The sequence below is a fragment of the Euprymna scolopes genome, chromosome 42 (genome assembly GCF_053919585.1).
Source record: "Euprymna scolopes isolate OS-2025 chromosome 42, ASM5391958v1, whole genome shotgun sequence".
Lineage (NCBI taxonomy): Eukaryota > Metazoa > Mollusca > Cephalopoda > Sepiida > Sepiolidae > Euprymna > Euprymna scolopes.
Window position 1 is genome coordinate 39,141,463 of NC_136523.1, and position 23,974 is coordinate 39,165,436.

At 33.5% G+C, this 23,974-nt stretch overlaps 1 protein-coding gene and 1 pseudogene across 1 annotated transcript in view; both read left to right on the forward strand.

The window, feature by feature from the left end:
- The window catches only part of LOC145267031 (uncharacterized), a 440,938-nt gene that overhangs the window by 102,614 nt on the left and 314,350 nt on the right, over positions 1-23,974 (forward strand). The window lies entirely within an intron of this gene.
- On the forward strand, positions 13,191-13,409 carry LOC145267294 (U2 spliceosomal RNA; annotated as a pseudogene).

Genomic DNA, 23,974 nt, shown 5'->3' on the forward strand with positions numbered 1-23,974 from the left:
TATTCGTAACTGGGCAAATCACATACAAAAAAAGGGAAATTTTTCTTTACCCCCCCCCCCCAAAAAAAATGCAGACTCTTTAATTCAAGAACAGGAAAATTTTTGAATTATCCTATCACACACACAGCCCCAAATTAAAAATTATATATATATAAATTTATTGCTGTGAGTCCAGAATGAATTTACATATTGTTTCCGCTAGGAAGATATCCTCTGAAGATGAGAGATCCGACCAGCTTCGTCAGAATTCATAAATGCACTCTAGAGTCCATCTATGAAGCTGGTCGGATCTCTCCTCATCTTCAGAGGATATCTTCCTAGCGGAAACAATATGTAAATTCATTCTGGACTCAGCAATAAATTTCCTATATACTGCTCTGGCTACACATTGAGCACTCTAGTCCGGTTTTTTTCATCACTGAGGATATATATATATATATACTAGCAAAAGTACCCGTCGTTGACTGGGTTCAAAAACAGCCTACAGAAAATGGACTCTGATTTATGAAAGTATGATAGGTTATGAAAAGGAAGGTTTGTAAAGAGATAGCTTCGAATTTGGGGGTATCAAAACCAAAGCAAAATATGATGAAAGTAAAAATAAAATAGATAAACCCCATAATTTATTATACCATACCTGTTCAAACTGAAACACTTATCACAATATTCTGTGGGTCTATATTAAAAAACCTTGTTTAACTTTGTGACATATTTCCATTCTATTGAGGTCAGGCGCGAACAAACACACCATAATTTTATTATACCATATTTCTTCAAACTGAAACCTAATTATCAGAGTATACTTACGCAGATAGATATGAAAAGACTTTATTAAAGTTTGTAACTTTTCATTCTATGGAGGCCAGGCACGAACGCAGATCCCACAATTTTATTATACCATCCATATTTAAGTTAAAACATACTTATCAAAGTATTATGTATATCTATATCAGAAACACTTGTAAACGTTTTTAATTTTTTATTTCCATACTTTGTTGACCAGGCGCGAACGCAGACCCCACAATTTTAATGAACCACTGTTCTGCCAGATCAAACACACTCATTCCTGTGTCTCAATACATCTATCATCATATGTAATCAGTTTTTAAAAATAGGTAACCATATAGGAGCCTATTCGTGACCAGACATACACACACACACCCAGACATTCAGCTTTATATATATATATATATATATATATATATATTAATGACAAAAGTCTATATTCCAAATTTCATAATGTTGACCAGTTTACAGTTTATGCCTTTAATTCAGTTAACATTTATAATTCTTGACAGTATCTGTTTCGTAGCCGAAAATCAATCACTTAATTATTATATCAATCAGTGAATCTATTTTGAATTAAAGGAATAAATTGTAAGATGGTCAGCATCATGAAATTCAGAATATAGACTTTGTCATTCATTCATTATATGCTCTGTAATTACATTGAGCTTCTTGAATAAGGATTGTTATACATAAAAAGGAAATATAAGTGAATAAAGAATAATTTCACAGAAATAAATGTCTTGCTGCTCAACTCCCTACATAGTAGTATCTCTGCAATTATGTCCCAGATAGTAACCCCTACACTAAAGTGGCACCGTGGCTTGTTTGTGTTGAAAATGCAATAATATATATACTAGGTTAAATGTATTCAAAAGTGAATTGAATGAGGTTATTAAGAGTGCTCAATAAAAGAAGAGCAAGATATATATATATATATATATATATATATATATAAAATTGAACGTGTGTGGGTGTGTGTACATTTCCCTACGCAATAACTCTGTCAATTTTAAGCCTACAGATTCGAAATTTGATATACAGGGTACTGAGATTTGGGAAAATCGATGTGATTGGTTTTCGGACAGAAATTTGGCGATTAAGGGGTCAAAGTTCAACGATTTGACCTTTGAGAACTCTACCAAACTCCTCCTACAATTTTGGGTCTAAACACTTGAAATTTTAGATATAGATTCCTTGGACATGGATCTAAATAACTTTATTTGCGCCCTAAACAATAAATTTTAAGTGGTCATAATAGGGGTCAAAGTTAAAAAAATTGACTTTTTTTTTGCTCAGCATACACCTCCAAACATCCGGGCAACGCCGGGCACCCATTGCTAGTTATTAATATAAACAACCTTACATGTAAACTTATAAATATAATATTGAAAGTGCATTGAGAGGCCACCTGAAGACTTACCTTCAAGAAGTTGATTACGAGGAGTTTGAAAATAAGAAAATGCCTTTCGGAATAAATATCCCAACCTCCCTACGTTAAGAACGGCTTTCGGAATAAACACCCTCTGGAGATTGTACCACCAGTGCACATTGACCATTTTGAATTTTAAAGATGGCGTAATGGAAACATATTAAAGGTATTTGCAACTTCTCTTCCAATTTTCGGATTTTAATCATGTCAAATCACACTTTATTTCCTTTTGACGGATCGATTGTTGCTATTTCTTCTAATGAGTTAAGGGCAAAATAGATTCACTGATTGATATAATAATTAAGTGATTGATTTTGCGCTACGAAACAGATACTGTCAAGTATTGTATAAGTCAACTGAACTAAAGGAATAAATTGTAAGATGGCCAATATGAATTTCGGAATATAACTTTTTTGTCATTCATTCATATTATATGATTATAAATTTTGTAATATAGTTTTTTTTTCATTTATTCACTATATATATATATATATATATATATATATATATATATATATATATATAAATGCACACACACCTCCCATATCGCACTAGAATCGTTTACATCAGAGCATATGGTGCATTTAAATATTCGGCTAAAACTACAAAATGCCAAACTGCATGCTGTTTGCAAAACAAAATTACATATTCGATTTCGTCATTCGCCGCATCAAACAAACTTTTGTAGGAAAAGAAAGAAAAGCTATGAATTATTATTTAAAATTGTTGTTTAAAAATGTTTTTTAACCCTACTGGTCGGAATTATAGAAGCTATTTAACAGAAAGGGGATGGAATTCTCTGCATACTTTAGCATTTAATCATGTATTGGCCGACCGAGAAGAGGCTGTTCTGCAACCTGACACCCCACCTCCGCCTTACTGCTCGTTGAAAAGCATAAAAAAAAAAACAGTATTTCGTGACTCTTTCGGAATTTGAAAGGACTTTGGAATCATTTAAACTGTCAAGTAGATCTGTCAAACCTTTAGCGACATACAATTATTTTAAAGAACGTACGGTTAATTCGTATTATTTAGATTCTTCGGACTACCGTTCTCATCTTGTCATTTTCACAACGTTTCAGTCGATGTAACCTCCGACCTTCAGGTGTATCTTGTCAAACTTGAGAATGCTTCTGTCGAACTCTGGAATTTGGATGGAATTTCGAATGGAACATTTTATTTACTTCACGGGAGTAGCATGCTCTCGTTCCGTCAACCATAACTGGATAGAGGGCTTGAGTAATTTGAAGGTTCAATTCTCAGTGTGGGCGACCGAAAAATACAATTGCGAATTACTTAGGTACCCTATCCAGTCATGGCTGACGGAACGAGAGCATTCTACCCCCGAGAAGTAAATAAAGGGTTCCGTTCGAAATTTCGTCCAAATTCCTGAGTTTGAGAGAAATATGTACGTACAAAATGAATAGCCGATGCTTAAAATGTATAAACATTTTGACCCCCCCCTCCCTGTACTTAATAATTTACCAAAAATAAAGAAATTTTCAGTGTTTATCAAATAATGATTACGGAATATAATGAACCCATTATTTTTATTTGAATCATTAGTGGAAATGTATTATTTTGTTTAAACAAAAAAAACCTTTATCAAAGGTATGATTTTCAGGAGTAAAAAAAAAGATGAAATTTATTATTTGTTTTATGAAAATAAAGCATCATAAATTGTACCTATTTACAATGCCTCCCCACGGGACAGAGTTAGACACCAGGGTCGTTTTTTTAACGTGGAGAAAAGGTACAAAAATAAAAATTGTCTCAGTCGTGAAGGACTTCTCCTCCACTGGAAGAGAACGAGAAACGGAAGTGCCGCATCTGAAGAATAGATACTACACTTTAATCTTGGCCAAAAGGCCAGAAAAAAAATGCAAAATTATTTTTTTCATGAACATTAAGAAAAAAGTCGCGGTATTTTTTTAGATTAGGTCCACCTCTACAATTTTCTTTTAAATGACAACTTTTATAGGTTTTCGACTATGCTGAATACGAAAATCGCATTGAAATTTTGCAGAAATAATTAGTTATCGAGATATAAAATATATTATGCATTGTATTTTTTGGCGGCCATCTTTTTTATGCGTGTGCAATGTCAGTCATAGATGAGCAGATTTGTTTATGGCGCGCGCAAAAAAATATGGCCGCCAAAGAATACAATGCATAATACAACTTTTTATATCTCGATAACTACTTATTTCTGCAAAATTTCAATGCGATTTTCGTATTCAGCATAGTCGAAACCCATACAAGTCGTCATTTAAAAGAAAATTGTAGAGGTGGACCTAATCTGAAAATTTATAAAAGTCGCCAAAGTCCGTATTAATGAATTCGATATAACTCGAAGAAAAATTAATTTCTCGAGCTACTGATGTTATCATTGAATTTAAACATTGTTTATTTAATATTTTCACGCAAAAAAATTTATAATTGCAAAAAATATTTCTACGTTTTAATTACATGTTTCGCGTAGTTTTCATATGTAAGATTCCAATATTTTCTTTGCTTGAATGAACGTGTCCCTTTCGGTAACAATTTTTATATAATCTTGAAAAATATTTTTTTTTAAGCACGAACACAGAAAAATAATTAAATTAAAAAAATGGTAAAAATTATACAAACGTTTACTATAGGAATGAACGAAAAACCAGCACTCCTTACACCCCTTTAACTATCTGATGTCATTTTCAGACAGCCTTTTGACTTTCTGGCATTTTGGGCTTCCGTAGAATCCATTCTTAGACGACTTCGTTTTGTTTTTGTTTGTGCGAAGGCTGAATGTCTCGCTTTTGAGGGCTAATCAAGCTGTTTTTGTACAAAGGTGTTTTTTTTTTTTTTTATTATTATTTAATTCAACATATTAGGACTTTACTAATTATCTTTGAAATAGACCCAGAAAACTTTATTTTTCAAATGATTTTTACAATGAATTTGTCAGCTTCCGAATGTTGCCGTGAAAAGTTTTCATATTTTTTTTTTGTCCTTTTGGAAATTAACTTTAGGCTTTAATCTTTCAAATACAATAAAAAAAAAAAAGTCGGAAACTTACAAAATATGATAAACCGGCTTTCAAAACTATGTTACCCCCTCTTCCCCCCCCCGCCATTATTGCCCGTACCTAGAGAGAAACGTTCCAGAGTTCGACAAAATACACATGAAGGTCGGAGGTTACATCGATTGAAACGTTGTGAAAAATGAAACTCAAGATGAGAACAGTAGTCCGAAGAATCCAAATAATACGAATAACCAATCCTCATCTAAAAAATTCAGAAATGGCTCAGTTAAAAATTAGTAAAAATAAAAATTAAAAAAAACAAAAACAAAAAAAAACGATATATTTTGCTTTTTAAGACCTATTAATTTGTGACCTATTTGCGTTAGAGAGATAGAAATTCTAAGCTTTTAAAGTTACCGTAAATACTGATTCTGAACAAAGTAGCCGCTTTGTTTACTCTAATCTGTATTCACACGACGAACTTCTATTAAATATTTTGAAACGCAAATAGCTCACAAATGAGTAGGCCAAGCAAATCAAATCGTTTTTATTTTATTTTTTTATTTAAATTAAATAAGTGAAAATAAAATTTTATATAAAAACAAAAATCGTTTGTTTATTTCATTGGAAGAAAAAGAAAACAAAACTCCCTCTGGATGGTAGACGGCTCCTGTTTTCCGGCTTGATGGAGGTCGAAAATAACCAGGTCGATCTTGGGGGTGGTCGGGGATAGTAAAAGAAACATGGAGGTGCGGGCATCTTGCAGGTTACCTATTTTTTTTTTTTTTTTTTTTTTTTTTAATATAGGGTGAATTCTGGACAAGTACCGTTTCTACTTCTGCTACTGTAACGCTTCGCTTCCCATCACCAATAATTGTCAATAAAAATAATGCGTAAGTCACATAGAGGCGTAAAAGGCGCACGCACACGAACACACACACACACACACACACACACACACTTGGATATATTTAAAACAATTTTGGTGACTGCAACAAACTAAACAGGGTGCTAATGTATGAGAGCGCTACCAATTTGACAGAGGAAGTTGGGATCCTAAAACCTATGCAATTGAAGAATGGTTTGAAATCCAACGTCTACCTTTTATTTATTATTTTTATTATTTTTTTATGCATTAATTAGAATTAATTTTGGTGCTTATTCAAATTGGCACTTATGGTGGCAATTAAAAACAAAAAATACAAATGTCTGCTTGATGTTCGTACCATTTACGGAACGAAAATGACATATTCACAAAAATTACGTAATTTGATCAAGTAATTTTTTTTTTAATTCAAGAGAAAATTTTATAGCGTGCTTTTGTCGGGCATGATGAAATCCGATGAAATAAATAAGAGGGAGACAACTCAAAGCGAAATGTCGATGTAAAAAAATCAGCCTTATGTTCAATACAATATAGTAGTAAATTCGCTAAAAATCGTAAATTTTGATTTTCTTAAAAAAAAAAAAATACGTGATCGATTTACGTAATTTTTGGAATATATGTTCGTTCTGTATTTTCTTTACTTTAAATTGCTGCCATAAGTGCCAGTTTGAACAAGCACCTTCATTTTTAAGACAAATTTTCTTTTCCATTCTCGTTGATTTTTTTTTGTTGTTGATTTTAAAAAATTAAAAAAAATAAATGAAAAATTGTCTTGAATGCACGCAGAAAACGAAAGGCAGACGATAGATCTGAGACCATATTTCAGTTGTATCAGTTATAGCATCCCATACTCATTTTTAAAAAAATTCGTACCGCTTTAATATGTTAACATCCTAAACAGTTCATGATTGCGCGACCCTTGCTTCTTCGCTATAAATGTCTTCTCGCGCAGGTACTCTTTCACGGTCTATCCATTGTTTCTTAAGACGGAAATACGTGACAGAGTTAGACATCAGGGTCGTTTTTTAACGTGGAGAAAAGGTACAAAAATAATTAAAACAGAAATGTCTCAGTCGTGAAGGACTGCTTCTCCACCGAAAGAGAACAAGAAATAGAAGTGTAGTATCTGAAGGACAGATACTACACTTTGATCTCGACCAAAAGGCCAAACTGTGATAGTAATGAAAGCTATAAACGACCTAGATTCCTGCTGTAGGTTAAAAATAAATACAAAGTATAAAAAAAAAAAAAAAAAAAAAAAAAAAAAAAAAAAGGAATGGATTTTTAAGCCTTTATCACAAATTAACCTCCAGTTAACGTTATTTCCTTTTTTCACTTGAAAAGAAAGAAAAACATTTTTTTTCTTCTGTTTTTGATATTGCACATGTCGGCTCCGGGGGTGGAGGTGGTGGTAGACTGACCTACCGAACAAATAGTCTAGGGGAACTCGGGGGAGTGCGGAAGGATCGTAAATGCAGTCTGGCTGTTGCAGTAATATGTGAGAAGAGAAGGGGGTCGGGCGCGGACGGAAATATATTCTTCCTGTAGGTAATATTTATCTACCCATCTTATCAAGGTGTGTGTGTAGTTATTTTTACTATTACTGTTTCCACTTCGCTTCCGGTTTCCCCTCACCATTTTTAAAGATTTTTTTTCTAAATAAAAACGTTATTATATATATAATGATGGTATACTTTTAGTTGCTTACTGAAACTCCTGTTTTTATCAAAGAGTGCTCGATGAATAAACATAGCATGTTTATAGTATCTATATTTATATAAATATTATTGGCTACATATGTGCATACATATTTCTGTAGTACTTCTATTCAGAGGGATGACTTAATCGAGCCAAAATATCGGTTCTAAACCTTACAAACCATCGCCAAAAGATAAGTGTTTTATTATTTCTAGTCTCCGCTTGGAAAAAAAAATCACTTGCAAAGGCGACTGTTTCACTCGCAACATAAAGTCTTGTATGCAGAGGTTGAATAGAAAGAAAGAGATAAATAGAAAAAGTATAGAAAAAATATATACAGACAAATATATATTAAAGCTCTCTTGTATATATCTTTTACTTCATTTTATTTTAATCAAACTTTTCAGGAATCAAGGAGCCCCCTTACATGGACCTAACACTTGATCTCTATATGAGATACATAGACATTCGAATGTTACATTAAATCTCTTCTTTACCTCGAAAACACAGAGTTCCTATTTACAATGCCTCCCCACGAGGACAGAGTTAGGCACCAGGGTCGTTTTTTAACGTTGAGAAAAGGAACAAATTTTTTTAAAAATGTCTTAGTCGTGAAGGATTTCTCCTCCACTGAGAGAGAACAAGAAATTGAAGTGCAGCATCTGAAGAACAGATACTACACTTGTTTCTTAGCCCGAAGGCCAAGAAACACCGAGTTAGTAAAGATGTTGAGAACATAATTTTTCCTTCTCTCCAATTACCCATAATTTTAATGTTATTGTATATCTTGTGGTTTCTTGGTCTTACTCGATTCCAAGACACGAATTCATCTGGTCTGGTGGAGTATCCAGTTCGGTACTATTACTTGAGCTAACATCACTTGGATAAGATGCACTATTCCCCGTATAAGCCACTGTGAGTTAGCCATACTGAGGAGATTTTATTTGGGCGACGAATATTATGCGATTTTGAACGTTTAGTTTACTAGGTAAAAAAAAAAAAAAAAAAAAAAAAAAAATCTGTACAGAGAGGCCTTAGATGCTCGAGGATAGTGAATAGTAGGAATTCAAGTTCACTTTTTTTTTGTATTTTAATGTTCTAATCCTTTAAGCGGATGGGGCATCTTACCAGATACCAGACATTCACCCACAATTTCAGTCACTCCAACCGAGAGATCTTTTTAAGATTCTAACCGTTTCTTTGAGTGCAATTGTTTGTGTTTCTCTTGTACTTGGTTCACCGGGTATATTCGTCAGGTAGTTTTTGGAATTATTTTTCATGAGTCTGGTTGCTCCTATAATTACTGGAATGATGGGGATCTTCCTAGGATTCCAATTTCTTTTCATCTCGAACATAAGACTTTGGTATTTCGTTATCTTTTCTTACTGCTACTTTCGATATTCAACTTTTTTTTTACAGATGTTTCAGTGGAGATATTTACTACATAATTCACCTAGTCTGGTGGAGTATCCAGCTTCGTTCTGTTACTCGCGGTAACATCACTTGGAGAAGGTGCAACATTCCTAATAAAAAAGCCACACCGAAGAGATCCTATTTGGGCTGCAAATATCATGTGATTTTGAATATTTGGTCAGGGTTTACTTGTAGGGAAAATATCCTCAAGCCAGGTTGTCCTGACGAACCCTTGTAGAGAGAGACAATCGAGAATAGTGAATAGCGATAGGCATTCAGGTTTTCTCAAGTTATATATATAGGGCGATCCGAAAGAAACTCCCTATTCTAAAATAACTGTAATACGTCAAGGATGAGCGTTCATATAGTTTTAATTTGAATAAAATAAAATATGTATCAAGTGCGCTTGAAACCAAATCACAACGTAATATTAGGAAATAAACAAATATTTTACTTGTTTGAAATTTATCACAAATATATTTCAGAGGTATACTCCATCTTCAGCGTGTTGTTTTGTTTCTTTTTTTCCTTTTCTTCTTCCTTGCTATGTTGTAAATTTGGAGAAAGAAGTCTGTTTGTAAAGAGCCGCGCGTTGTATCTAGCGGTTGTATTTCGAAATGTTTGAACTGTGGTGAGTAGGCAACGCGAAAATAACGTCAAGGATGAGAGTTCATATAGAAACGTTGTTTTAATTTGAATAAAATAAAAATACGCATCAAATGCGCTTGAAAGCCAAATCACAACGTAATGTTAGGAAAATAAACAAATGTTTTACTTGTTTGAAATTCATAATTTCTCCAATTAATGAATATGACAAAGTATATTTCATGGACCTTTATTTAACATTCAATATGAGCAACACCATTCGGCACGAGCTTTTCAAAATTTTGCGCAATGGAACTAATAACTTCACGTATTCTGCCTTTCAAGATTAAAAACAAATTCAAATTCACATAACGGATCTGAAAAGGAAACATAAATTTAGTTACCACACGTTAAGAAACATATTAGAGCATTTGAATTAATTATAGTTATTTTAGAATAGGGAGTTACTTTTTTTTTTTTTTTTTTTTTACATGGTAGTCACCACTTATCAAGGCCCGGAAGCCACTCGGGGATAAAGGTTATTGCGTGTACACTAGTCAGTAGGACAATATCGTAGTAATCGTTAGTAATGGAGATTTAATAAAGTGTCTTACATAAGGGGGCGGTTTATCAGGAATCTGTTTATGTTGGACTTGAAGACATCCAAGTTGTAGTCAGGTGGGAAACAGGCAGATGGGACAGAGTTCCACAGGCATGCACTCCTAAGAAAGAAACTTTGTTGAATCTACGTTTTGATTTAGGCACAGATAAAGAGTGGGGAACATTTTTGACAGTGGTTTCAGCTAGACGGGTGTTTTTCGCGAAAGATTGGCGAGGGGGAATATTGATGAACTTGGAAATGTTATCGTTATTTTCATGGCAATTGTTTGTCTGAGCTCCAATCTCTGCCCCCCCCCTCACCAAACATTCACGAGAAACACTCGTCTAGCTGTAAACAATATCAATAATTTCCCCCACTCTTTATCTGTGCCTAAACCTAAACGTAGATTCCGTGAACAAAGCTTCTTTCTAAGAACTGCACACCTGTGGAACTCTCTTTTCAGCTGACTACAATATGACCGTATTCAAGTCCAATGTAAACAAGTTCTTGATGAGCCGTTCCCTTTTAAGTAATCCAATTTAACAAATTTATACTTCTAACGATTACTATGATATTGTCCTTTCGACCACTGTACTTATCCTCGACTGACCTCTTGGCCTTGATTAGTGGTGATTCCTTTGTAAATAAAAAAAATACAATTAACATTTCTCGGTAGAGCCCTTGATCTATAAAAGAACTTTCGTAAAACTATAATGAAATTGTTACGGTATAAATGTTGCTTTAATCGTATGTATTCGATTGTAAATAAAATAGATAAATAAATAAAACGATTTAAGGTCAGTTTAAAGTAGACACCGCCAAAAATGGCCGAAAAATCAAGTTGTTGTTGTTTTTTAAAACGAAATTACATTTATTAAAATCCATTATTTCTGAGTAACTTTTTTTTTTCCAGAAAGATAAAACCCTGAATTTTATCATACAGAAAACAGAATAATGTAAAACTTTTTCTACTATTTTTAATTAAATTTTAAATGTTAAATTTTCCCCAAAAGTTAACAATTGACATTTTTTGTCTTGCACAAAAAACGTACATAAATATTTAAAAAAAAAAAGGTTTTTGAAATAATTAATTTATTTGTTGTCTAACTAAGATTTAGGGTGATTTTCTATGAGAATATGCAAAAATATTATAAGTACTTGGATTTCAAATAATTCCACTTATTCATATAGGCAACCAGTTACTTCGCGTCGATCTAGACAATGTTTACGTTTGTACTTAATAAAAAGCAAACTATGGAAAACCAAACAGGCCCCCAAAAACTTATTTTTCAGTGGCGAAAATTTCAATGTATTATTAACGCTGAGGCAGGCCAGTACCAGATGGGTGACCATTTGTATGAGTTTGGTTTTTAATGTGTGCGGGGGCCAGGCTCCCCAAAATGGAGGGGGGTGCAATTTAAAGCAGAATAAAAAAAATTATTTCGGCGCGTTTGGTACACCGTAGTCGAAAGGCGGCAAACGTTTTCAAACGGGATCGAAAAAATGATGCTATTTTTAACACAAAGGGCACAATATTTATCGAATTTTTTTTTTTTGTATCGATTCTTCAAAGCATGCCCTGTTTAATAATGGTCATGCGTTATTCGGCTCGCTAAAAAAATTGTTATTTATTTATCAAAGATTTTAAAATGGCTTTTTTCGTATAAATATTAATTTTTTTTTTTTTGTTTGCTTAACTTAAATTAATTATTTTACTTAACATATTCACCGAATTCCACACTTCAAAACTCAAAAGCGGTATAATTAAACACAATCGAAGTTCTGATATTCAGACATCAAAATAAGGTATGCAAACAATTTTTTTTTTTTTAATCTATAATCCTGTCCCTTACAACACAATATGTTTTGTTCAGATTCAGATGATTATTTTAAGCATATTTGGAACCCCCTCAAAACAGGGGGGGGGGGTTGTAAGCAAAAAAAAAAAAAAATATATATATATATATATATATATATATCATTTATGAAAAATAAGTACACTGTTATAAAGTTCATTCTTCTCTTAATAATCGCTGAAAACTTCGTATTGATTGGATAATTACCTGATTTTTGGTAGATTTTTAAAAAGACGGTCCGTCAAAAAGTACTTACCTGCCCCTCCCCTAGTTTTGGCAGTGCCTAGTTTAAAGGCTTCCAAATTCCTTTAAAATATGGAATGGTCACAGTAATGCACTAAAAAAGTTTTTTTTGTTTGTTTTACTAATAATAAAAAAAATTAAAATGGCTTACTTGTCTGCGAATATGCCGGAATGCATTCTGGTGGATTTTATATAATTTTGAATTGGGCTTTTAAGTTTAAGCTACTATATTTTTTATTTCAATAAACAAACAATTATATATATATATATATATATATATATATGAAAGGCTTGGTTTTGAATAGAGGCCACACAAGTTGCTGACCATTCCAAGTCAAAAATGTTGAAAGGGTCGTATTCAAATAGATCTTAACCTTATTGGCTATACCCGTGCCCCCCACCCCTGCTGCTAACCCTAATCCGCCATACACTCATGTTTCCATCTTCACACTGAGAAAGAAGATCGGTCGAAAATAGTGCTTTTGAAAGAAACATTCGTTGTTTTTTGTTTTTGTTTTTTTTCAAAAGACGTTTTGTATTCCTACACGTCAACGCATAGGAAATAAAGATAAAAAGATATAAACATTTATGTATTTTTCGTATTGATTTTTTTATTCACACACATACACACACATATATATATATATATAACAATACAACAGAAAAGGAATGTTTACACGATATAAGCCTTTTCTTGGCCTTTTGACCAAGATCAAAGTGTAGTATCTGTTCTTCAGATGCTGCACTTCTATTTCTTGTTCTCTTTCGGTGGAGGAGAAATCCTTCACGACTGAGACAATTTTTATTTTTGTACCTTTTCTCCACGTTAAAAAACGACCCTGGTGTCTAACTCTGTCCCGTGGGGAGGCATAAACTTTAATTTAATATTAATGTTTATAGTTGACTCTGTTAACAAGGGCCGTAAATAAATATCAGATACTACACTTTGCTCTTTTTAGCGAAATGGCCAAGGGGAGAGCAGGCACAGGAGTGGTCGCATATTTTTAGTAATATTGACATAACAGAACAAACTCTACTACTACTACTACTACTCTTTTTTCTCCCTCTCCTCCCCCTCCCCTCCTCCTCCCCCTCCCCTCTCTCCTCCTCCTCCCCCCTCCCATCTCTCCTCCTTCTCCCCCCTCCCCTCTCTCCTCCTCCTCCCCCTCCCCTCTCTCCTCCCCAATAACAGCCAATTTCTTTCCGCGCACTTTTTTTTTATATCGCTCAATTCTCCAGAAGAAAGCTTTATTCATTCCTAGTTTCTACTACTACTACTACTCTCGGTACAACTACTATTACTTCTACTATTATAACTGCTGAAAAGTTTACTACTATTACTACTAATACTAAATAAAAGTACCAGTGATAGTAATACTAATTACTGTTGCTGATTTTCTCCAATATTGTTGCAATACACGTTGATGATGATCGTGATGATGATTTTATTTTTTTTTTTGCTGTTTTTTTTTTTATTATAAAAAAGTTATTTTATTTCGAATATCTTTTTTCTTTGTCTTTTATTTTATTTTTTTTTAGTCTAGTAAGTAAAATAATTGGATAAACTGAACTGGTCTTTTTCCCCTTTTTCTTTACCTCTTTTTTTTCTTTACCTCTTCTTTTCTTTTTCTTTACCTCTTTTTTTTCTTTACCTCTTTTCTTTTTCTCTTCCTTTTCCCTTTTCTTTTTACCCTTTTCTTTACCTCTTTTTCCCGTTGCTTTCCCTTTTCTTTTCCCTTCTTTTACCTCTTTTTCCCTTTTCTTCTTTTCCCCTTTCCTTTACCGCTTTTCCCTCTTTCTTTAGTTTTCTTTTTCTTTATCTTTTTTCTTCATCTCTTTTTTTCTTTACCTCTTTTCTTTTTTGTTAACGTCTTTTCCTCCTTTTCATTTTTCTTTTACTTTCTCTTTTTCTTTCCTCTTCCTTCCTCTTTACTTTCTCTTTCCATTTACTTTCTCTTTCCTTTTTCTTTCTTTTTCTTTTCCCTTTTCTTTCCTTTCTTTTCCCTTTTCTTTCCTTTCTTTTCCCTTTTCTTTCCTTTTTCTTTTCCCTTTTCTTTCCTTTTTCTTTTCCCTTTTCTTTCCTTTCTTTTCCCTTTTCTTTCCTTTCTTTTTCTTTTCCCTTTTCTTTCCTTTTTCTTTTCCCTTTTCTTTCGTTCCTTTTTCTTTTCCCTTTTCTTTCGTTCCTTTTTCTTTTCCCTTTTCTTTCGTTCCTTTTTCTTTTCCCTTTTCTTTCGTTCCTTTTTCTTTTCCCTTTTCTTTCGTTCCTTTTTCTTTTCCCTTTTTCTTTCGTTCCTTTTTCTTTCGTTCCTTTTTCTTTCGTTCCTTTTTCTTTCGTTCCTTTTTCTTTCGTTTCTTTTTCTTTCGTTCCTTTTTCTTTCGTTCCTTTTTCTTTCGTTCCTTTTTCTTTCGTTCCTTTTTCTTTCGTTCCTTTTTCTTTCGTTTCTTTTTCTTTCGTTCCTTTTTCTTTCGTTCCTTTTTCTTTCGTTCCTTTTTCTTTCGTTCCTTTTTCTTTCGTTCCTTTTTCTTTCGTTCCTTTTTCTTTTCCCTTTTTCTTTCGTTCCTTTTTCTTTCGTTCCTTTTTCTTTTCCCTTTTTCTTTCGTTCCTTTTTCTTTTCCCTTTTTCTTTCGTTCCTTTTTCTTTTCCCTTTTCTTTCGTGCCCTTTTCCTTTTCCTTTCACTTTTCTTTTTTCTTTCCATTTTTCCCCTATTTTTTTTTTCGTTTTGTTTCTTTTTTCTTCCATTTTTTCTTTCTTTTTGCTTTCTGTTCTGTCTTTTTCTTTCTCTTTTTTCCTCCTTTTCATCTTTCTCTTTCCGTTTTTTTTTTTTTACGGTTTCTTGTTTGTCTTTTCCTCCCTTTTTTCTTTCATCTTTCCTTATCTTATTTTTTTTACTTATCTTTAACCCTTGTCCTTCCTCATTCAACACTCCATACTACTACTACTACTACTACTAATAAAAAATATTACTAATAACTTCCTGATGGAAATTTCTCACATAAATCTACAATAATACAGATTTTTTATAGAAAAGAAAAAAAAACAAAAACATTTTACGTTGTTTATAACCCAACATCAGTCGAAATGTCTCTTTCGAGCTGTTCATTGACTTCTTCATCTTTAGGTGACCCCCTCCCCCGTGGTATTTTGCAATATATATATATATATATATATATATATATATATATATATATATATATATATAGGTTACAGCATAAACTGCGCCTGGAATTTATTTTTTCCTTTATATCTTCAATTTAATATATGCGTTCCTCTTCAGAGTAACGTTTTGTCCGTTGGTCGGTCACACCACACTTTGAAAATAGCTACCCTTAAACGCACAAACTGAATGGACGTATTTTATTTTAGATCCAATCAGATTATACGACGTTTAATTTTTAAATACCATTTTCCTCAGTCTGTTACGTTTAATTTTGAAATATAATTTTCCTCAATCTGTTACATTTAATTTTGAAATATAATTTTCCTCAATCTGTTACATTTAATTTTGAAATATAATTTTCCTCAATCTGTTACATTTAATTTTGAAATATAATTTTCCTCAATCTGTTACATTTAATTTTGAAATATAATTTTCGTCGGTCTATTGTTTAATTTTGAAATATAATTTTCGTCGGTCTGTTATGTTTAATTTGGAAATATCATTTTTGCTAATCTCATTTGTTTGACGTTTGCCGGGTGTTGAGTGGTTTTTAGCTTCTAAATTAATCTATCTCTGGCCAGGTTTTAATTCTTTTTTTTCTCGCATAGCCATCCCTTGTTTTTCCTTGGTCTTCCTCTATTAATAGAACTAGCGACTTCAGCTGTTTTACATCTACTAATATAACAAATTCTTTCAATGTGACCATACCATCAAAGTCTGCTGATCTGCACGCAGATTTAATCTTCCTCTGAAGTCATCAGATCCAAGACTGTTTTTAAAACTCGCACTACACATTCATCGTATCATTCTCATATTAGTCTGTTATGAGGGTTATTTTCTAAGTAAAGCCTCCTATTTTTTTTTCAACTCAAAGTTGAAGAGCTACAAATATAGGAATGGTAACATTAAAACAAGCGACCGTTTTTGCCCCTAGATTTTATTTTTCTACCTCGTCACCACCATTCTCAATTCACTTTTGATAGGAATTCAATGACGCAACTCTGCTTCTGACGCACGTCTATGACAGATGCTTGTTTCTTAGTCTTACACCGCCAATATCTGCAACAGAGAGATGAAATTTTCAGGTTATGAATGCTTAAGTTCAGTCATCATAACAGTATAATTTGCAATCCCCTCTGATCAATTTGGGCGAATAAAAAAAATAGGAGACGTTACTTTTGGAACGCTCCTTGCATATTTAATTTCCAAATATTATTTCTAACCTTAAGCCTGCGAATAAATTGAAATGATCTTAAGAATATTTTAAGTTGCTTTCAATTTTTGGTAGGACGATAATTGATTGGTAAGTCTTAAAAAAAGAAAAACACTATCGTCGGTACTTTACCTGTATAAGAACCAAGTGGGTCATAGGATGTGGTACTGTTGCCACATCTGGGCAGGAGCTGCTAGAATTCTTTATCCTGCCTTGACAGAGTTCAAAATAGATTTGTAGCCTAGTAGGAGATGCCCTTTTCTCTTCCCTGCAACCTCTTTCCCACCAAAGAGACGTTGCGAGCCTGCCTATGCTTTATTGTTATTTTCATGGCAAGTGCCTGTCTGAGCTCTAATCTGTGGTCTCTCCTCGCCAAACTTTCACAAAAAAAACACTCGTCTAGCTGAAACCACTATCAATAATTTTCCCCACTTTTTATCTGTCTGAAATTAAAGGTGGATTCCATGAAGAAAGCTTCTGTCTTAGAACTACACACCTGTGGAACTCTGTTCCGTTTCCCTGCTTTCCTTCTTACTACAATATAGTCGTCTTCAAGTCCAATGTAAACAAGTTTTTATTAACTTAAGTAATCCAATTAACCAAGTTTCCACTACTAACGATTAATATAATATTGTCTCATTGACTGTTGTACACTCATTAACCCTTATCCTCGAGTTGCCTCCAGGCTTTGATAAGTGGTGACTCCTTTATAAACAAAAAAGGGGGGTCACTCTGTATGAGGACTAAAATAAAAATTGCATCGCTCTAAAAAGATATCTCCTTAACACCGTAAGGCGGTGCAAATACCGTAACCAGGATTCGAAAACATTGTATCCCACATCGATACCTGAAAAACCGTATCTTAGAGCCACCGTATTCCGGGGCTCTACTGTATATATTTCTATGGAAATGTGTTTTTTTCACTTTTTATTCATACCAATCCTTTAATTTATGAAGTTCAATGTAGTTACTAGGGCTAGGACAACAGCATATTCTTTTCATTGTTTTGACTCTCGAGTGTGTATCCGTTGATATCTTATAATGCTTTTATATAGAGTGATGTGGTTCTCGGTTGATTAACTGTGTCTGTGTCGGATATATACTCGAGAGTCAAAACAATGAAAAGAATATTTCTGTTGCCATCGCCCTAGTATTTACAGAGCATATAACAAATAAATGACAAAAGTCTATATTCCAAATTTCAAGATGTTGACAATCTTACAATTTATTCCTTTAAATAGGATGATATGCGCAATTCTAGACAGCACTTGTTTCGTAGCACAAAATCAGTCATTTAATTATATCAATCAAAGAGTCTATTCTGCCCTTAACTCCTCAGAAAAAAAAAATAGCATCTATCAATACCAAGAATTGTGCATGTCAACATACTTAAAGGAATAAAATATTTTTTTTTACTTATCAAGGCCCGAAGGCCACTCAGGGATAAGGGTTATTGCGTGCACAGTAATCAAATTGTAAGATGGTTAATATTTTGAAACTTGGAATATAGACGTCTGTCATTTTATTTGTTATATATATTCAGTTGAAGGATTTTTCTTCAAAACGTATATAGCAATAATTTAAGAACAAGAAAAAAAAAAAAAAAAACCAATACCCTCTCCACGCCTGCACCAGTTTTCTTTGGTCTTCATTGGACAAAAAAGTGCACAATTCAGAGCCGCATAGCGAAAAGAAAAAATAAATAAATAAATAAAAAGCATTAATAATAGCGAAAGCCGTTCATAAGTGAATCCGATTGTCCGATTAGAATACGTGTTGGCAGCAGATTCCCTCTGTAGCTGTTACTTTGCCAAAAGCTGACGACACTCTAACCTTTGCCAAACAATTTTCTAAACTGGGCCTGTGCTATATCGGACGGCATTGGGCATGTGAAAAACAAAAGAATAAATGAAACTCGCTGGCCATTTGGCAGACATAACCAGAGTTGTGTAGTTGAAGCAAATTCAATGGATTGGGAGCCGATGAAAATTGTTTCACTCCAGCTAAAAATAAAAAATTAAAAAAAAAATTTTATAATGCGCTCTATCTTTGGTTGAGCATTTTGGGAAGGAAGTGATATACAAATTACCATTAGCATATTAGCGATTCTCTTTGTGTTAAACAAATTGAGCTTAGGTATTTGGACAATGTCAAAACATTGTTAATTCACTGCCCGCATAGCAGCAGCCAGATAGCGCAACGGTTAGAAGTTCCGACTGTGGTTTGGGTGGTCGGGTTTCGATCCTGGCTTGTGGTAGTTGCTTGTCTAGCCGCACTGATGAGCTGTGAAACACTGAAAATTCAAAAATTGAAAAGGGGTTCAAGACCATTTTCAATTCAGGAGGAGAGAAAATATATTATGATTGAAATGGTCTGCACATCGTAGCAAGATATGACTGTACTTACATAAAGACTAAGAATAATAATAATAAAAAAAAGTAATTTGCTCTCTGATTGCGCACTATCAACGACCCTTGTTGAAATTTAATTATTCCTAATTGTTGGATATCTTTCTATCTGGAAGAAAAAAAAATTATATATGTGTGTGTGTGTTCTGGGTTGCAGTTGAAAACAAAGCCATAAAACAAGATCAAATAACTTATTTTGAATCCAATATTTATTTATTTTTTAATTAAATATTGTGGGGTCTGAGTTCGCGCCAGACATAAACTAAAGCGACAATGTTTACCTTTCCGTATACTTTTATTTTATTCATAAGTTAAGAATTGAAAATTATATTAAGAAAGAATAAGGATAAAAACGTTAATAGGAGGCGGGGCGGGGGGGGGGGGTTCCAGGGCCGGGAGCAACCGCGGGTGTCCCTGCTGTTATCCACCGTTCTGGCCAGCTGTTCTTAAAGAAGAAAAAAAAGCAAACTATCTCAGAGAAGGTTAAATTAACATTCAGACTGTTGGGAATTCAGAGTGAATGTATTTTTTTTCTGTCTGGAGCTTCGGGGAGTGGGGATAAGATTGGGGGGAGGGGCTGGGGGTTGTGCTTCACATAAATTCCTTGCATTTCTTTGCTGCACATGTGAAGTCCTGTTTCATTGTTAGTATTTCTTTTTCCTGTACAGAAAGGATGTAGACAAAGTATATTTAGACAGTAGACCTTCTTTTAGATATGTTTCTTTGTAATAAGCCTGACTTTTTTCTTTCTTTTTTTTTAACAAGGGAGTCACCATTTATCAAGGCCTGAAGGCCACTCGAGGATAGTGGTTAATAAGTGTACACTGAGACGACAGCAAAGCGACCGTTAGTGTTGGAAATTGTGTAGAATTAGATTATTTAAAGGTACGTCTCAACAAAAATTTGTTTACATTGGAATTGAAAATGACTGCGGTTTAGTTAGATGGGAAGCAGTCCAGTAGAAACAGAGTTCCACATGTGGGCAGTTCAAGAGAGAAAAAAAATTTTGTTCACGGAATCTGTTTAGATTTATGCACAGATAGTGTGTGTGTGTTTGGGGGGGGGGGTGGAATTTATATTATTTTTGGTTCCCCGACAAAGAGGGTGGACCTGTAAATTCACTCTTGTCGGTTCGTCCGTTCATCTGTCCACACTTTTCTCAATTACGCCTTGCAATTTTTTGAAATTTTGCACAAACATTAAACATGATATGAGTAAAAAATTAACAGAACGGATTTTCTGGGAAAACTCCGGTTGCCCCCCCCCCCCCCGAGGTGCCTTTCGGGTTAAAATGACTAAAATTGACACTTTTGTGCTTATTAAAAAAAAATTGATGCCTTGGATTTTTTATAAAACTTTCTGAAAAGTTGTAACTAACTAATTTCTATATAATTTTGTTTGTCTATACTTCGCGATAACCCTTGGGTGTGCCTCAGGGGCTCTTTCAGGGCTAACACTCCATTTTTGGCACTATTTTACCATATTTGTCCAAAATTTTCTGTGTATGTCTATTTAGCAGTTTTGCATGGTGCTGATCTCAAATTTAGGGACTTTGAGGGCTAAATGGGGTGGGGGGGCCTAAATGATGAACTTAGTCATTTCTTTTTCTTTTTTTTTGCATGGTGCAGAACTCAGATTTACATATGTTATGGCCTAAAACTGCATAGTGTGTTCATTTTCACCAGGATTTGACGTCCCCTGTGGACTTGCGGGGCTAAATGGGGGAGAGGTTGGTTAAAATGGTGAACTTAGTTTTTTTATGTACATCTGCTAGTTGTAGTAGAAAAAGTGTATGTTGCACAAACGACCGCGATCTCAACTTGACTTCCAGACAAACATAGTCGTTACTAGTAATGACGGTCGTGGTTTGTTTGTGGTTGACATGGATGCATACACCTACATTGGAAAAAAAAAAAAAAAAAAAAAAAAAAACAATCGAAGGATATTCAACCTTTCTGTTGTTTTCATAGACGACTTTGACAGAGTATTTTTTTTTTTTTTTTTTTTTTTTACATGGGGGTCACCACTTATCAAAGCCCGAAGGCCACTCAGGGATAAGGGTTATTGCGTGTACAGTAATCAATGAGATAGTATTGTAGTAATCATTAGTATTGGGGGTTTTGATAGAGTGTCTTAGTTAAGGAGGCGGTTTATCAGGAGTTTGTTTATGTTGGACTTGAAGACGTCCAAGTTGTAGTCAGGTGGGAAGCAGGCAAGCGACAGAGTTCCACTGGCATGCAGTTCTAAGAAAGAAGCTAAGAAGCTTTGCTCATGGAATCTACGTTTGGATTTAGGCACAGATAAAGAGTGGGGAAAATTATTGGCATACCCTCTCCTCCCAACACTATGCTGAATTGTAAAATCAAATGCGGCTAAAAAAAAAAAAAAAAAAAAAAAAAGCGTCTAGTGTTTTTTTATTTAAAAATTCTTTTTTTTTTTTTTTTTTAAGAATTTTGTAAAAGTGCAGAAACATATCAAATTGATCAGATTAGGTTTAAAATATGACTTGAATAGTTTAAAATTACTTGTTTTGGGTTTGTATTACTTTACACATAATTTTTTAGTGTTTTTATTTAATGTAACATGTTTATTCAGCTCGAAAAACATAGTTTACCGATGTATTGGAAAATTTAAAATGGCGCCAAACTCTCTGTTAAACATGGCAAGTCTGGGAAAATGAGTTAAAAATAAAAAAAACTTTACAAAATACTGTTAAAACCCCATCGAATATGTCACGGTAACATATATTGAGCTAGTTTCTAACCGTATTTTGTATATTTTTTTTGTTTTTAACTCATTTTCTTAAACTTACAGTGTTCAGCAGAGAGTCTGGCGCTATTTTAAATTTTCCAATACATCGGTAAACACTATGTTTTTCGAGATGAATAAATATTTTACATTAAGTAAAAAAAAGTAAAAACCTATGCAGCTAGAAAGAATAACTTATTTTGCTTTAGTAACATTTATTGGGTTTGTATTACTGTACACAGATTCGAAAAAGTTGTCAAAAAACAAATATATAACAAATAAATGTTATCAAAGGCAAGATAAGTTACTTTTCTACCTAACTGGATCATTTTTTTTTGTGCTTTTATTTAATGTAACAGGTTTATTTATTTCGAAAAACATAGTGTTTACCGGTGTATTGGAAAATTAAAAATGGCGCCGGACTCTCTGTTGAACACGGTAAGTTTGGAAAAATGAGTTAAAAATAACAAAATACTGTTAAAAACCCACCGAATATATGTTAGTCTATGTCATGGTAACATATTGAGCGAGTTTCTAACAGTATTTTGTATAGGATTTTTTATTTTTTAACTCATTTTCCCAAACTTACCGTGTTCAACAGAGAGTCCGGCGCCATTTTTAAGTTTCCAATAGACCGGTAAACACTGTATGCCGATTGAGACGTTATTTTTTATGAATATTACTGTGAACATTTTCGAAGTATATATATATATATATATATATATATATATATATAATTTTTTTTTTTTTTTTTTTTTTTTTTTCAACCTTTTCTGGCGAAGGGTGTGGTGCATTCATATAATGACAAACGAGTAATCTTTTTTACTAATAGTATTTTATCAGTGATGGTACCATAAGAGATGTTATTAATTTCTAAAATAGAAAGAGAGAAAAAATGGGTCTGTTAACTAGATTCTTGGATCTTAGAACAAAGGATGGTATCTGTCTTGGAAAAATTGCTTTGAAATGCTGAGAATCTTTTAGAGCTCGACTCAGTTTCATGTCTATTCGTTCGACTGGTTATCGATCTAATTTGCCATTTGATCCAATTGATAGCATTATTGACTGGCAAATTATATCTTTTATTTCCTTATAACTAATCTTCAGAAATACAACCTATAGTATGCCATACTCTCCAGACTCGCCTCCACCCTCTTCCATAGCTGACGGTGTAGGCGGCATCAGTGAATGCACTGGTAAGATTTAAAAAAAAAAAAAAAAATCTTTGTCATCATAGTAATGCGTGCATCGATTCTTGTGGTTTCAAATTAAGTTGTCTATTATACTAGCGAGGGTACCGGGCATTGCTCAGGTGTGGATAGGTTTTATTGTAGCAGTATTGAGCAACCCAGCCCTAAAAACAGTTTTAATCAAGCAAGTGCAAAGAAACAAAAAAAAAAATTAACCAACCCCTTAAAAAAAAAAAAATGGAAATAGCGAATACCTGTGCGAAAAAAAAAAAAAAAATTAGTCGCAGTAGCCAGGCTCAAACATGTTGCACTAAAAAGGAAATGCGTTAGTCGCCAGGCCCACCATGACTTTTGACTTTAAGGGACGCATTCAAAATAAGCTCAGTCATTGCAAGGTGTATGATGGCTTTCCAAAAATGTTGATGCAAAAAGTGACCCCTCCTTGTAAAAAACGGCCCAGTTGACGGTCAAAAAATTAATGTTTTTGGCCAATTTTTGGATGTTTGTTGCCTGAGTGACCCATCTTTCTATCGATACCAATTTTGTCAGTGTTAGTCGCGTCTATCGAAAGTTTTAGCAAAACATACAAACATTCACACAAACAGACAGGTGAGATTTATATTATAAAATAACAGGCAGTTTTCTGTCTCTGTGTGAGTGTATGTTTGTATGTCCAGCTAAACTTTAAAAAGAAAACTACTAAACAAATATCGACAAAGTTGGTACTGTTTTGATCATCATTGCTCTAGATC